This window comes from Schistocerca gregaria, chromosome 2 (genome assembly GCF_023897955.1).
Source record: "Schistocerca gregaria isolate iqSchGreg1 chromosome 2, iqSchGreg1.2, whole genome shotgun sequence".
NCBI lineage: Eukaryota > Metazoa > Arthropoda > Insecta > Orthoptera > Acrididae > Schistocerca > Schistocerca gregaria.
The window spans coordinates 885,174,887-885,191,461 of record NC_064921.1 but is presented as its reverse complement, the minus strand read 5'-3'; the positions used below and the strand labels follow the sequence as shown (position 1 = coordinate 885,191,461).

Sequence of the window (16,575 nt, the reverse complement as noted above, 5' to 3'; positions counted from 1 at the left end):
ATGTTTCAAAAGGACGATATTTTCTGAATCCTTGCTGACTGTGTGTCAATAGACCGTTACCTTCTAGGTCATTCGTAATGTTCGAACACAGTACATGTTCCAAATTTCTACTTCAGTTCGACATCAGTGATACGGGTCTGTAATTGGATTACTCCTATTTCCTTTCTTGAGTACTGGTGTGAATTGTACAACTTTCCAGTCTTTAGGTACGGATCTTTCGTCGAGCGAGTGACTGTATATGATTGCTAAGTATGGGGCTATTGTATCAGCGTACTCTGAAAGGAACTTTATTGGTATACTATCTGGACTGGAAGACCAACCTTTATTAAGTGATTTAAACTGTTTCGCTATACCAATGATATATCTGCTTCTACGAATAATTCACTCATGTCAGCAGCTTTCTTAATTCGATCGTCTTCTTTGCTGAAAGAATTTCGGAAAAATGTATTTAGTATATCTGCTTTAGTGGCGCTGCCTTCGATAATATTGCCATTAGTATCGCATAGTGAAGGTGTTGATTGTGTCTTAAGTTATTACCTGTATTATTTTCATCCTGAATCTTTTAGGATAGTGTTTGACAAATATTTATGTACAGTGATAGTTTTATAGCTCAAAAATATCTGTCTTATAATATTAGCGTAGATAACTTTAATGCCTTCAGTCTTTATACAACCAGTATTCAGAAAACCTGTTGCGTCATTACACTTGTCACAATTACCTACTGAAGTATAATAATAAACAAGGTTACCATCTTCGCGGTCACGCTGCGAAGTTACATCACTGTGCTGTCGATTCAACGTGCACGTTTTTAAGTATTTATAGTGTATTACAGACACGTATGACAGGGGCTACTGTAATGGGCTTCAGCGAGTAATTTTTTTATGTGTGCTGTGTGTACTGCAGACGCGTATGGCAGCTGTTACTGCAAAGCTTTTTCTTTCTACGCACTTAGTGATCGTTCAAATCCAAAAGTGAATCTTGAAGTTCATTTCTAGAGACTGTGGAGGCCGTCATTTTTCTTTGGAAAATTAATATCTCGAAAAAAATAATGAGGTAGTTGAAAATTTCTTTGAACTTAATTTTTAAATATAAGACATTTTCAAATGTCATGCACCACACGTTCATCGTGTTGACATACTGTTCATATATGTCCATTTTCCTGTTATTTAAGCACTTTTTCAAAGTAATAGTACTAAAAATTCATCTCTGGGCATTAAAACGATTATGAACTCAGATCTTTTCACTTCTGCTGGTTCCGTGGTTTTGTTCCAAACCTTTGGCTATTAAATGTATTATTATCAGTATTTTCGGTTACGTCGAGGTCAGAAGCATCAGACAAGAGAGAATGTCAAGATAGGTTCAAATCTGTAGGGCTTATGTGAGGTTTTTTACCTGAGCTAGTTTTAATAGATTTAGGACTATTGCGATCTTTCAATGTTTTCTAATATACGAAACTTAAAAATATAACTGCATACTTGGTGCTCTTTGAATTCTCTGTTAATTAGTTCCTTATACAGTATGAAAATATTAGAGCGAAGTAAAGTACCTGTCTTTGTTTACAAATCTTAACCACGTCCTACATAGAAACAGCGATATTGTTGACTTATTTACTGCAATTTTTGTATTCTGCAAACAAAACAAACTTGGCTTCTGGTAACGTTACTGAAACTTCATGGCAGATTAAAACTCTGTGCCGGACCGAGCCTCGATCTCCGAACCTTTGCGGGCAAGTGCTCTATCAACTCAGCTACCCAAGTACGACTCACGCCCTGTCCTCACAGGTTTACTTCCGCCAGTACCTCGTGTCCTACTTTCCAAACTTCACAGAAGCTCTCCTGCGAAGCTTGCAGAACTAGCACTCCTGGAAGAAAGGATATTGTGAAGACATGACTTAGCCACAGCCTGGGGGATGTTTCCAGAATGAGATTTTCACTCTGCAGCGGAGTGTGCGCTGACATGAAACATCCTGGCAGATTAAAACTATGTGCCGGACCGAGGCTCGAACTCGGGACCTTTGCCTTCCGCGGGCAAGTGCTCTACCAACTGAGCTACCCAAGCACGACTCACCCCCCACCCGACACACAGTTTTAATCTACCAGGAAGTTTCATAGCAGCGCATACTCCGCTGCAGAGTGAAAATCTCATTCTGGAATGTTACTGAAGAAAGATCATTGATATACACAAGAAAAAGTAAGGCCACTAAGATGAAACCTTGCGGGACACTACATGTTATTGGTTCCCAGGTGGATGCTGCCTGATGACTTAATACACGTGTTTTTCCTATTGACACAGAGATGTAGGATTTGAACCATTTTGCAGCCAGTCCATGAAGGTAAAATGAGAGACAATCGAATCCACACAGAGGGTTGTCAGACTGGAACAGGAAATGGGGGAAAGGACAGTGGTCCACAAAGCACCCTACGCCATACACCGCAGTGTGGTTTGCGAAGTAGAGATGTAGTCGCATAAGTCTGACACCTGCTACAAGCCTACCTTCAGCTGAGCCTATGTGGTCGTTCCATTTCAACGTGCAAACGAGTCTTGGGTAATGTTCGTCCGTCTACGAGAGTTATCGTACTGGATTAAGATAAGAGGTAGGATTCAAAGACGGATTGCGCACTTCGACTCGACTTATTTAGTCAGTGATTCTTGACTTTTATCTGTCGGTCTGACGCCTTTATCATCTTGGACTAACGTAAGAGACAGGAGATGAGTCAATGAAGAGTTGTACGTTTCGCCATGGTAAAGCGTCAAATGGTTCAAATGGCTCTGAGCACTATGGGACTTAACTTCTTAGGTCATCAGACCCCTAGAAATTAGAACTACCTAAACCTAACTAACCTAAGGACACCAAACAAATCCATGCCCGAGGCAGGATTCGAATCTGCGACTGTAGCGGTCGCGAAGTTCCGGACTGTAGCGCCTAGAACCGATCGGTCACCACGGCCGGCTGAAAGCTTTAGAGGTAATAAACAAAACTTCAATGGGAGGCCCTGCAAAAAAGGTACTGTGCAACGTGGAGAGCCTTACTTTCAAAATTTGGAGAGCCCGCGCCCGAAAGCGAGTCAAACATATTACTTTGTGCAACTTATATTTCGTGAAATGAGAGTCCAAGGAGCTAAAGTAGACAAAATATGACAATCTGCCAAAGTGTACCGACTACAAACTTTCCCAGCGCAGACCACAAATGAATGAAACTGGAAAGGGGAAATCGTTCTCGTACATCAAGCAACTTCCGTCACCAACATTACGGAAAATTTTTAAAAAATGCTTCATAAATTTACATGAATTATCTTTCCTGAAATTGTTGCAGCATAATTCCCTTAAAAATCACTAATTATTTTTTTAAATTCTGCAATAATTATTATTTTGTTAATTTCCTTTTCGTTCGTGAAATAAAGAAACTAATAAATGATGGTACAATATTTAACAATTACGGATATCCCTTTGAGTAGCCACTTCCTAGATTAATTGGTTATTAATAACTAGACTCATAGCCGTTCATGTAACAACAAAAGAACCTAAAATACGCACCAAACAAATTCCTGAATTTTCGAGTCAGTATCTCTCTATTAATGGCGAATGAACAGAAGAAGAAAGTCCACCGAAAAGAATGTTGACTGAATAACGTTCGTGTTACGGGAAACTGAAAAGACGGACTCACTTAAGAAGCTCTTATTACATGTCGTTCTCGAACAGATGATAATTTCCTGAAACAGTCTGTCGCTGATCAGAACATTTGTTTCTCTGACAGAGCAGTACGCGTTGTAAAAACATAGTATATACTCTGTTAGTTCTTTCACAGTATCCGTTTCGTTTATGTAGTAACGTTGTTAGTAGTAGTGACCCAATCACAAATTAGGAAGTTAGTTCATGTCTGCCACACAATGTGTTAAAAGCTTCTAGTAATCGGTCAACATGTTCATCACTGCAGAGGAAACTTCATGCGAAAGACTACAGCAACGTATCTTTTCTAACTGTATGTCTTTTCAGACATGTCTGAAGATGGCCTTGTAAGCCGAAAACCGGTTAACAATAAAAGTAATATTGTAGAACATAAGCAAACTGGTGCTTTTCATTTGTTAAGATCTTTCACATAAATGATCTTCCGTTTCCACGTGAACTTTGGGAAATGTTTCAGCAACTTTCTCCAGACATTAGAAATGAACGGATGTTTTAGTCACATGGACTTTCCGAATCAGACTCTGTTATGAAAACTGAAAATGCTTTTCGTACCCTTTTGTATGATATGTTCAGCGCTTTTAATTGGTGAACATCTTCTACAGCAAAATCCGCATCTGACAATCACTGTGAGTCACCAAGTTGTGGGAAAGGGTTTATTTTTTCTTGAAGTAATTGTTTGGTTAGACCAGATAATCTGAACTCTGCATACTGTCAGCTATCTCACTAAGCAGTACCAAGTTACTCTTGGAAGATTGTCATTGCATATTTCTTCTATGAAGAATTTTTCTGTTGGGTGCGTTTTGGCCTTTAAGTAGAAGTAGTTGACAATTCTTAGAAGTAAAAAAAAGTTCATAGCATTAGCTTATGCCTCCATGAACGCGTATGTAGTAAGAAAAAAGATAATATATATCTTCGGTACGCATTTCGTCGAATGCCCGACAACATAACGCGAGATGACGTGTATGTCACGGAGAAAGGAATTCCAGTTATCACATCTATTTCACGAGTCAAACAGCAGAAAATGTTCTCATTGGAGCGACGCCCTTTTATTAGCTTCAATCGTCGGCTTATATAATATTCTTTTTACTCTTAACACACTTTAAAGAATCATATAAGCATGTCGTGGTAGAGCGACATCATCTCTCGCCATCAGAGATTCTGATGACAGAATCTTTGCAAGACGCCGAAATATCGTGCTGTTTCGACACTTTCCTCAGATGAGTCACTCGGGAATCCACTTTTGAGAATCACGCAGGCTACAGATGTAGGCTGCGTTCTTCGACCTTCAGACTTTGATGTTTCTATCTTTGAACACCGTAATCTCTGACAGGTCAGAGTACCAGCGAGTGAGAAGAAGTTTCAGCATGATTTTCTCAGCTAGAAATATGTGTTACATAACGCCCATTGTCCCAACCGGAAGAAACTGCAATGATTCAGTGGTCTTAGTTAACATAAACAACCTAGTACAAGGCTGCTTAGAGCATCCTTCTAAGATGGCAGCGAAGCTAACAAAATCAGAATCAAATGTTTTCGAAATAATCTGGAAAGTACAGATCATAAAAATGTTTACAACGAACTGGGTTAGAATAGTAAATTTCACGTGTTTCGTAATGAATTTATAGCACTATTTGTAATTACCTTCTTGAAAAATAACTAAAAACGACACAAAGAAAGATATAACACCATAAATAATTCAAGTGGTTACAATGTCTTGCAAAGCAAACAGAAGTTGAAATTCCTTATAAATGTGCACAACAAATATTTTTGTTGAAACCTACAATATTTGTTCTAATATTCTATGAAAATTTACTAAAATGCAAAAGATTTCGTGTAAAGTCAGAAATTAACAGTCCAGACAACATATAGGGTACAATAAAAACAGATATAAAGCTGCCGGCCATAGTACAAGTTTCCTTTAGTATAATGTAGAACAGGGGTGTCATAAATGTTCAAAAGCAGCGAGTATGTTCAAAAATTATTTCTTAAACTTAGCAGACAAAAGAGAATGAAACAATTCACTTGAAGAATCAAATCAGTATACTGAATAAATTGTTTCTGAAGTATTTAATCATTAGCCATTTAATGATGACTCATTCTACTATAATGGAAATTATGTTTCGTAATGAAATAAAGAGTTGATAATATCTCCACTACTAAAGAGTTTTGTCATATAATAAATTTTTTTCATTCAAATATGTGTCATATTTCCTAGACAGATTACAATAATATGTAAACTAAGTTATAAAAGAGGAGTCTAATTGTGATGTGAACAATTACTTGTAAGATTCATTACTGATATCATTAATTAAAATATTTGGGAAAATACTGTCCTGTAGGTTATAATAACTTCATACTTCATAAACAGAATGCATATCTCAATTGAGAATGTCATCTTCATATAGCAAGGGTAAAATAACTGAATATATCTGTTTCTATGTTTCGTTAAACACGTAAGACTGTGTTCATCATGAAATGTTATAATAATCAACAGTGTATTGAATTAATGATTTATCATATATCTGGTTCATAATATATTTAAAGCCATTCATGTAGAAAAATATTCCGAATGATGCAATTAATAGAAGCAGAAAGAAGCTTCACTAAGTGGAGGGTTTTTTTGGGGGGAATGAGAGTCATTAATTGAGATCTAAATATTAATATTAGGTATATACATTTCTTATATACATCATTGACCTGCCAATTAAAGTAAAATAAGTCACAGATGATGACAAAGGTGGTTTACAGTGCTAATTGGTGAGGTCACCAGCGCCCAACAAAATGTACTAGCTCTATTTGAGGATGACTCAAAAGTCACATTCAGTTGCAACAGAAACAGGAAATATGAAATTGTGCACAATTTTTTGAACAAATCACAAGCATTTTCTCTAAAAGTTTTTCAAATAATTATAAACCTCTAATGCAAACAAAGCAATAAGTTAACTTGAAATCTCTGTTTTCATTAGCTGAATTAGAATATACCAGGATTTTGTGAACAAGCACCCATTGTGGAAAATTATGCTATGAGAATGAGGTGTATTACTCATTTGATATGAACCTCTTTAAAGAGTTAATAATTTGAATTACTGCTACAAAATAAAATACTTACCTAATAAAATATGTGGCAGTCACTCTTCCAGGGTGAAAAAGGACATAATTATTATAATATTAACCAGAGAAAGACGTAATTATCCATCTTTAACATTAACTATAGCAGAAAAGAAGGAGAATTAGACTGTGAAAGATAAATGTTGGTAATCTTCATAATTACATAATAATCCAAACAGACTGTCAGATTTCTTTTAGAAACAAATAGAAATTATTTTCTCTCCACAGTCCTTACATACCATAAATTGATGTTATTTGGAAACTCATTCCATTTATTGTTAAGCTAATAAGATATATAGTTGCTTAAAAATGTGTTTTCGCTATTTTATGTAATCAGTTTTAAATGAACAACATGTAGTCATAAATGAAAGTGAATTCTGTCAATGGCCTTGAAACTCGACCGTTCCACATAATTATGACATTCTATGTGAAAGAAATTTTATAACTTGTAAGTAAATTACCACCGTACCTATGGAAGTTTGTTCTGGTGCCGCCAAAAATGGGAAACAAACATGCTTTTTAAACATTTATTTTCACAAGTAGATCCTGGAAGTATTCCTACGGTAACTAGGTTATCACGAAACATTTTAAAGTTTATTATGGTGTCGCCGAAGCACGAAAATAAATATACCTTTTAAACCTTAATATTTATGAGTAGGCCGTGGAAATATGTCTGCTACACACAGGCATAGTTGTTGTTGTGGTCTTCAGTCCTGAGACTGGTTTGATGCAGCTCTCCATGCTACTCTATCCTGTGCAAGCTTCTTCATCTCCCAGTACCTACTGCAACCTACATCATTTTGAATCTTCTTAGTGTATTCATCTCTTGGTCTCTCTCTACGATTTTTACCCTCCATGCTGCTCTACGATACCAAATTGATGATCCCTTGATGTCTCAGAACATGTCCTACCAACCGATCCCTTCTTCTAGTCAAACTGTGCCACAAACTTCTCTTCTCGCCAATCATCTTCAATACTTCCTCATTAGTTATGTGATCTACCCATCTAATCTTCAGCATTCTTCTGTAGCACCACATTTCGAAAGCTTCTATTCTCTTCTTGTCCAAACTATTTATCGTCCATGTTTCACTTCCATACATGGCTACACTCCATACAAATACTTTCAGAAATGATTTCCTGACACTTAAATCTATACTCGATGTTAACAAATTTCTCTTCTTCAGAAACGCTTTCCTTGCCATTGCCAGTCTACATTTTGTATCCTCTCTACTTCGACCATCATCAGTTATTTTGCTCCCCAAATAGCAAAACTCCTTTACTACTTTAAGTGTCTCATCTCCTAATCTAATTCCGTCAGTGTCACCCAACTTAATTCGACTACATTCCATTATCCTCGTTTTGTTTTTGTTGATGTTCATCTTATATCCTCCTTTCAAGACACTATCCATTCCGTTCGACTGCTCCTCCAAGTCCTTTGCTGTCTCTGACAGAATTACAATGTCATTGGCAAATCTCAAAGTTTTTATTACTTCTCCATGGATTTTAATACCTACTCGAAATTTTTCTTTTGTTTCCTTCACCGCTTGCTCAATATACAGATTGAATAACATCGGGGAGAGGCTACAACCCTGTCTCACTCCCTTGTCAACCACCGCTTCCCTTTCATGCTCCTCGACTCTTATAACTGCCATCTGGTTTCTGTACAAATTGTAAATAGCCTTTCGCTCCCTGTATTTTACCCCTGCCACCTTCAGAATTTGAAAGAGAGTATTCGAGTCAACATTGTCAAAAGCTTTCTCTAAGTCTACAAATGCTAGAAACGTACGTTTCCCTTTCCTTAATCTAGCTTCTAAGATGAGTCGTAGCGTCAGTATTGCCTCACGTGTTCCAACATTTCCAGGCATAGTATCGAAATGAATATGTCAAAACGTCACTGCATCTCTTGCAATGGACCTCCTGCTTACGTACCGACAGGAAGCAAGGTCAGATTACCACATTGTGTGGTTACTCCATTCTTGCTTCAATAATCACTACGCTCACATATCTGTCCCAAGCGTAGGATTCCTATATCAACTTCATGCGATCCTTGCGTCACAAATTATTGCGAGTATCACTTCAAGCCAAGTGTTGCAAGAAGTGAAGGATGCTACAACGTCTCGTTGTCGCTGGGAAGCTACACATTTTCTGACTTTCAAAAAACACTTTGCACCACTTTCTGTTTTAAGGTAGCTTTTTCTTTATTTTTACCACCTTGGCAGGAACAGCAATTTATTTCAATCGCCCGAGTCAAAAAGGCTTCCTACTACAGATACCACCTATTTAATCCTTATATGAGAATATTCATTATTACGATTTATGGAAGCTCTGTGTGGGTGTTGCCATGTGGAGCTCGTTTGTAATTTTGCACTTCACGCGGGCAAAGCGAGAGCCTAGGAATAGAGAGTATCCCTTAACAATCACCCCCAATAACACTCGTGCGAAGTGACAAGCTATGTATCTGTTCTCTAAATTAATAGCGCTAGTAGTGACTACATTAAAACTAATTTATTTTTATTGCCTCTAGACCAAGTACTCAATCGATGGCAATTGCTGACAATTTATACAAGGATTTTTTATTTAGTTTTTACCCCCATGGGGCAATGATTTATTAATTCATTGGAACGTGAGCGTAAAAAATGAATAAAAAATCTCAGGGAAGATACACATTTCTAATTTCTAACAGTGAAGTAAGGCATCATTTCTTGAAAGTATTGTAACAACATTAATAGAATGAAAGCCGTAGTACCGCAAAAAACTCTCATAATTCGGTAACAACCACCATAGACATATTTTCGTTCATTTTTTGCGTTCATTCCCACCTCCGATTTTTCTCTGTTTTCGTATTTATTGCAATCCTTGTTTTAAAATCACATGTATGGACAGCTGTGTTTTCTGGAATCTGTGTTTGGACATTTACGAGGCTGAGACTATGGAACTATGCATTTGCACAAGAATGTTTAAGTTTTCATGGGAGTTCACTCTAGCGGTCAACATTTCTGTCAGGAGCAAACTACGAAGAGAGGTGCTGACTGCCACTAAACGCAGAGAGATTCCGTACCTTGGGCACGTGCAGCGAATGAAAAATATAATCTGATTTTGAAAGACAAGCTACATGTTCGTCGAGAAACATGTAACAGAACATTATACGTGAAAAGCGACCAAATCTTGATGCATTTTCTTTTAGTTTTTCCAAATTCCCTTGCATACGGACTCTGAACCTTCAACATGTTCTTGTATAGCCAGTAATCATATCCGTAAAGTTTCTTCAGTGTTCTGCCGTTATTTCGAGTTAGTTACGTCCCATTTACACGTTAAAAGCGTGTGTAAAGTTTGGTGGGTCGTCGTACATTGACAACAGATCGCTGCATTAATTCAATGCATCGAGGCTCATTTCGAAGACGGACTCATCACTCAAGACAATTCTACTCCATTCAGTGAAATTCCGGGCCGACGACGTGTCTGAAGACGCACTAGATAGAGCTAAAATACTAACCTGATTGCCGTGGAGCAGTGGTCTGGGGCGCCACGGTGTTTTTTTTTTTAATTTTTTAATTTTTTATTTTTACACACACACACACACACACACACACACACACAACACACACACACAACACACAACAGGACCCCTCTGTTTGTCAACCGCGGCACTCTTACAGCACAGCAGTACGTTGACGACGTTCTATCCCCGTTTTGTCTTCCTTCATGGCAATCCATCCTGGGCTTACATTTCAGCAAGATAACGCCCACCCGACATAGCGAGAGTTTCTACCGCTTGTCTTCGAGCTTGCCGAACACCACCGTGGAAAGGAAGATCGCCGCATCTATCCGCAATTGAGAACGTTTCGAGCATTAGGAGCAAGGCCCTCGAAGCAGCTCAGGATTTTGACGAGCTAACGCGCCAGTTGGACAGTATGATAAACAACAACTCTATCAATCAATGTCAAGCGGAATAATTGCTTGCATAACGGACAGAGCTAGACCAACGCGCTATTGACGTGCTTCGTTGCGAATCTCCTTCTCTTCAATGAATCATACACTTTTACGAAATTGCAGTCATTTGTTTGTTTTACATGTACATCACCTCTGCCTATTTCCTTACCATTCACATAATTCCTTCATGGAGCCTCGTCCCTTTTGTCTTAGAGCCCTTCCTGATCGACAGAAGCATATCTTTCGTGGATATACACTCCTGGAAATGGAAAAAAGAACACATTGACACCGGTGTGTCAGACCCACCATACTTGCTCCGGACACTGCGAGAGGGCTGTACAAGCAATGATCACACGCACGGCACAGCGGACACACCAGGAACCGCGGTGTTGGACGTCGAATGGCGCTACCTGCGCAGCATTTGTGCACCGCCGCCGTCAGTGTCAGCCAGTTTGCCGTGGCATACGGAGCTCCATCGCAGTCTTTAACACTGGTAGCATGCCGCGACAGCGTGGACGTGAACCGTATGTGCAGTTGACGGACTTTGAGCGAGGGCGTATAGTGGGCATGCGGGAGGCCGGGTGGACGTACCGCCGAATTGCTCAACACGTGGGGCGTGAGGTCTTCACAGTACATCGATGTTGTCGCCAGTGGTCGGCGGAAGGTGCACGTGCCCGTCGACCTGGACCGGACCGCAGCGACGCACGGATGCACGCCAAGACCGTAGGATCCTACGCAGTGCCGTAGGGGACCGCACCGCCACTTCCCAGCAAATTAGGGACACTGTTGCTTCTGGGGTATCGGCGAGGACCATTCGCAACCGTCTCCATGAAGCTGGGCTACGGTCCCGCACACCGTTAGGCCGTCTTCCGCTCACGCCCCAACATCGTGCAGCCCGCCTCCAGTGGTGTCGCGACAGGCGTGAATGGAGGGACGAATGGAGACGTGTCGTCTTCAGCGATGAGAGTCGCTTCTGCCTTGGTGCCAATGATGGTCGTATGCGTGTTTGGCGCCGTGCAGGTGAGCGCCACAATCAGGACTGCATACGACCGAGGCACACAGGGCCAACACCCGGCATCATGGTGTGGGGAGCGATCTCCTACACTGGCCGTACACCTCTGGTGATCGTCGAGGGGACACTGAATAGTGCACGGTACATCCAAACCGTCATCGAACCCATCGTTCTACCATTCCTAGACCGGCAAGGGAACTTGCTGTTCCAACAGGACAATGCACGTCCGCATGTACCCCGTGCCACCCAACGTGCTCTAGAAGGTGTAAGTCAACTACCCTGGCCAGCAAGATCTCCGGATCTGTCCCCCATTGAGCATGTTTGGGACTGGATGAAGCGTCGTCTTACGCGCTCTGCACGTCCAGCACGAACGCTGGTCCAACTGAGGCGCCAGGTGGAAATGGCATGGCAAGCCGTTCCACAGGACTACATCCAGACTCTCTACGATCGTCTCCATGGGAGAATAGCAGCCTGCATTGCTGCGAAAGGTGGATATACACTGTACTAGTGCCGACATTGTGCATGCTCTGTTGCCTGTGTCTATGTGCCTGTGGTTCTGTCAGTGTGATCATGTGATGTATCTGACCCCAGGAATGTGTCAATAAAGTTTCCCCTTCCTGGGACAATGAATTCACGGTGTTCTTATTTCAATTTCCAGGAGTGTAACTATCTTTAATTTCTTGTTTCATCTAGAGGCACAGGTCAATTGCTCCTCTAGCGATTTTAGTTTTTCTCGTGACCATGTTACGAATGAATCATTTAAAAAGAGCTTTGCATAAGGATTGCATATTAAACACATGCAGACCAAAAATAATCATGTAGGTAACACACACATTCGTTGAAAATGCAAGACGGCCGAAATCAGTGTCACCATAAAATAGTGCCGCTCGTATAAAGTGACGTAACACGTGCAGCCTGCGTTGTTTCAAGCTGCTCTCGAATGTGAGTGGCACACACTGCGCCCCTGCAGATCAGAGTTTCTTTTAACATAGTAGCTTGTGATAGCATTGTTACAGCGTCAAACGAGCTATACCTCATAATGACACTACACTGAAATGAATTAATATTATATGTACCATTAATTTACGCTCAGGAACGAATTCTGTATAAGTCAGCACATCTTTATATAAATGGGAGTCTCTCAATGAGTGTCTTTTGTGTCTAGTTGTAGTTTAGATCACTATTGCAAGGACATTGAACGTCTCTTACTATAATTCACGAAAAAAATAAGAAAATAAAAATACGTTACTCATACACACAGGCATTTAGATACTATACTTACAGAGTTACTTTGACAAGGTTGTGACAGATGGTTGGCGGTAGCCGTATGGAAGGAACGGTCCCGGCATTTTGCTGAAGTAATTTAGGGGAAAAACCAAGAAATCAGGGTTACCACTTGGAGCGTCTGTAAAAAAGCGCTTGCTTCGTTTTATCCCTACTGTACGGGAGGCACTCATTAATGCGACACATTTTCTGAATGCAGGTTGGTTTTATTCATGATTCGAATACATCATATAATTCCCCAGTCTTTTGCCTACAAAGTCCTATTTTACTACATAATCTCTGTTCAGTGTGACGGCCTTACACCACCTTAGTGAGAGGGCCTGTATACCCTCTTGGTACCACTCTACTGGTCGACGTCGGAGGAGACATCTTGCTCCATCAACAACCTCTCGGTCATCCACATACTGCTTCTCGCGCAGTGCATCCTTCGCTGGGCCAAGCAGACTGAAGTAGGAAGGTGCTAGATCCGGGCTGTGCGTTGCATGAGATAGGACACACCTTTGTGTACCCCATCTGGTGTGTCATGACTACTGACAGACACGTCAAATTGACAACGAGCTGTTTGATTGCGATCCTTCGATCATTTCGGATGAGAGTGTCCGCACGTTCCGAAATCGTAGCAGTCACAACAGCTGGTGCGTCACGCGGGAGATCGGACAGATTTGGCCTTTGTTCACTGCCAGGCATCTCTAGACATGCTGAAAGCGCCTTTGAGTACCTGCGAAGCTCTGGTTTTCCGCCAAAAGAAACTCAATAACAGCTCTCTGCTTGGAACGCATCACCGTTACAGACGGCATTTTGAACGCTAGGTATAGGGCCGCCGCCTCTCGGCATTTCATGAAACTATAGGTGCTGATGCGGGTTCATACCACGATGTCCCCCAACAAATTTCTTATTATTTCAGCCCAAGATGGCCGAGAAAAAAAAAGTGTTGCGTTACTTACTGAACGCCTGTCGTACATTGCTGTTTTGTTTGAATAGTCTTGCAAATACGTTGTTTAATGTTGTAAGAAGCCAAAGCTTAGCGGTTCACTGATTTATCAATACCCAACTTACACTCATCACAAAAGAAGAAACATTAACGCCAAAACAGCATTCACTACCTAGGGATAAAATTGTACAGTTGTACCTAAAGATATTAAAGAGATTACCAAAAACAACATTAAGTCGTTATAATAAGGTAATTTAATATCTTTAAGCACTATATTGTATACAGTGTGAAGAATTACTTAGATAACACACAGTAGGGGTTTTGAAAAATAATACGAGTGAAACATCTGTCATCTCTCAATACTCTTTCGAATTACAATGTACTTTTCCCCTCGAAAAGTTAATACTGAAACTCTGCAATGGATAGTAATAAGATCGTTTCCTCTTTCCGAGTTCAGTATCTCAATAATTACGAAGAGATAGATGGTGGTTCAATTTTTCAGGCAAGCAAGTGGGAAACTGTGTTGCACAAAATGAACACTAAACATCGTCGCCAGGGTCCTGACGTCACCAAGTAGTATCTAGTGGTGTGTTACGAAATAATGCGTGTGTAGTGCGAGCAGTGGCCGGTGCATGCAAACCATGACTATAAGATATTAACTGCATCGGACTGACATGTGAATAGTTGTGATAACAACTTTTAAACAAAGTTCAGAATAAAATTACTGTAATAGAAATTGAGTAGAATGTTATTGTTCTGCTTATTAATTTAATTTCGGGGACACAAATCTAGAATCAGCTATTATGAAGCAACGTATTGTTATTCATGTACTTAATTCAAGTTTCTTAGAACGTCGCGATATTCGGGAAACTAGTTTGCTGAATCGAAATACTCGTATTTTGACCTCCTGCTTTGAAGAAGATAGCTCAGTTGCTTCAGAAGATGGTCTTTAAAGCAAAGTGGTGCAGTACTTTTATATCAGCATCGCTTCCCCCATAAAAGCTATTATCTGACTCTGAATAAAATTTTGGGTATGACTGTCTATAAATGATAGAAACGTCAGAAATAATTTATATTAATGTTAAATTTATATTCAATTTTGAATTGTCCCATTACAAATGACAGGTCCTGATGGGATTCCAGTTCGGATTTACAGAGAGTACTCTACGGCATTGGCTCCTTACTTAGCTTGCATTTATCGCGAATTTCTTGCCCAACGTAAAGTCCCGAGCGACTGGAAAAAAGCGCCGGTAACGCCTGTATATAAGGAGGGTAGAAGGACGGATCCTCAAAACTACAGACCAATCCTTAAAATTGATTTGTTGCAGGAGTCTCTAACATATTCTCAGTTCGATTATAATGAATTTCCTTGAGACAGAGAAGTTGCTGTCGATGCATCAGCACGGCTTTAGTAAGCATCGCTCCTGCGAAACGCAACTCACCCTTTTTCACATGATATCTTGCGAACCATGGATGAAGGGCATCAGACGGAAGCCATATTCCTTGTCTTCCGGAAAGCGTTTGACTCGGTGCCCCACTGCAGAGTCCTAACTAAGGTACGAGCATATGGGATTGGTTCCCTAATATGTGAGTGGCTCGAAGACTTCTTAAGTAATAGAACCCAGTACGTTGTCCTCGACGGTGAGTGTTCATCGGAGGTGAAGGTATCATCTGGAGTGCCCCAGGGAAGTGTGATAGGTCCGCTGTTCTTTTCTATCTACATAAATGATCTTTTGGATAGGGTGGATAGCAATGTGCGGCTGTTTGCTGTTGATGCTGTGGTGTACGGGAAGGTGTAGTCGTTGAGTGACTGTAGCAGGATACAAATGACTTGGACAGGGTTTGTGATTGGTGTAAAGAATAGCAGCTAACTCTAAATGTAGATAAATGTAAATTAATTCAGATGAATAGGAAAAAAGAATCCAGTAATGTTTGAATACTCCATTAGTAGTGTAGAGCTTGACACAGTCACGTCGATTAAATATTTGAGCGTAACATTGCAGAGCGATATGAAGTGGGACAAGCATGTAATGGCAGTTGTGCGGAAGGCGGATAGTCACGTTCGGTTCATTGGTAGAATTTTGGGAAGGTGTGGTTCATCTGTAAAGGAGACCACTTATAAAACACTAATATGACATATTCTTGAGTACTGCTCGGCCGTCTGGGTCCCTATCAGGTCGGATTGAGAGGCGAGCTGCTAGATTTGTTACTGGTAGGTTTGATCATCACGCAAGTGTTACGGAAATGCTTCAGGAACTCGGTGGGAGTCTCTGGAGGAAAGGAAGCGTTCTTTTCGTGAATCGCTACTGAGGAAATTTAGAGAACCAGCATTTGAGGCTGACTGCAGTACAGTTTTACTGCCGCCAACTTATATTTCGCGGAAAGACCACAAAGACAAGATAAGAGAGATTAGGGTTCGTACAGAGGCATATAGGCAGTCATTTTTCCCTCGTTCTGTTTGGGAGTGGAACAGGGAGAGAAGATGCTAGTTGTGGTACGAGGTACTGTAACACCTACAACGCCTCTCGGTGTTAATAAACCAAAATAGCTCCCAAATTAGCTCCAATGCCCTCGAAATATAAATTCAGAAAATGTCCTAAGCCCCTGCACAAGTAGTAATTTACGAAAT

At 40.4% G+C, this 16,575-nt stretch overlaps 1 non-coding gene across 1 annotated transcript; it reads right to left on the bottom strand.

Annotated features, from left to right (window-relative positions):
* Positions 1–1,984: 1,984 nt before the first annotated feature.
* Positions 1,985–2,059, bottom strand: Trnap-cgg (transfer RNA proline (anticodon CGG)). Its single transcript has one exon. It is a non-coding gene; the product is annotated as a tRNA-Pro (tRNA).
* Between the last annotated feature and the right edge of the window lie 14,516 nt (positions 2,060–16,575).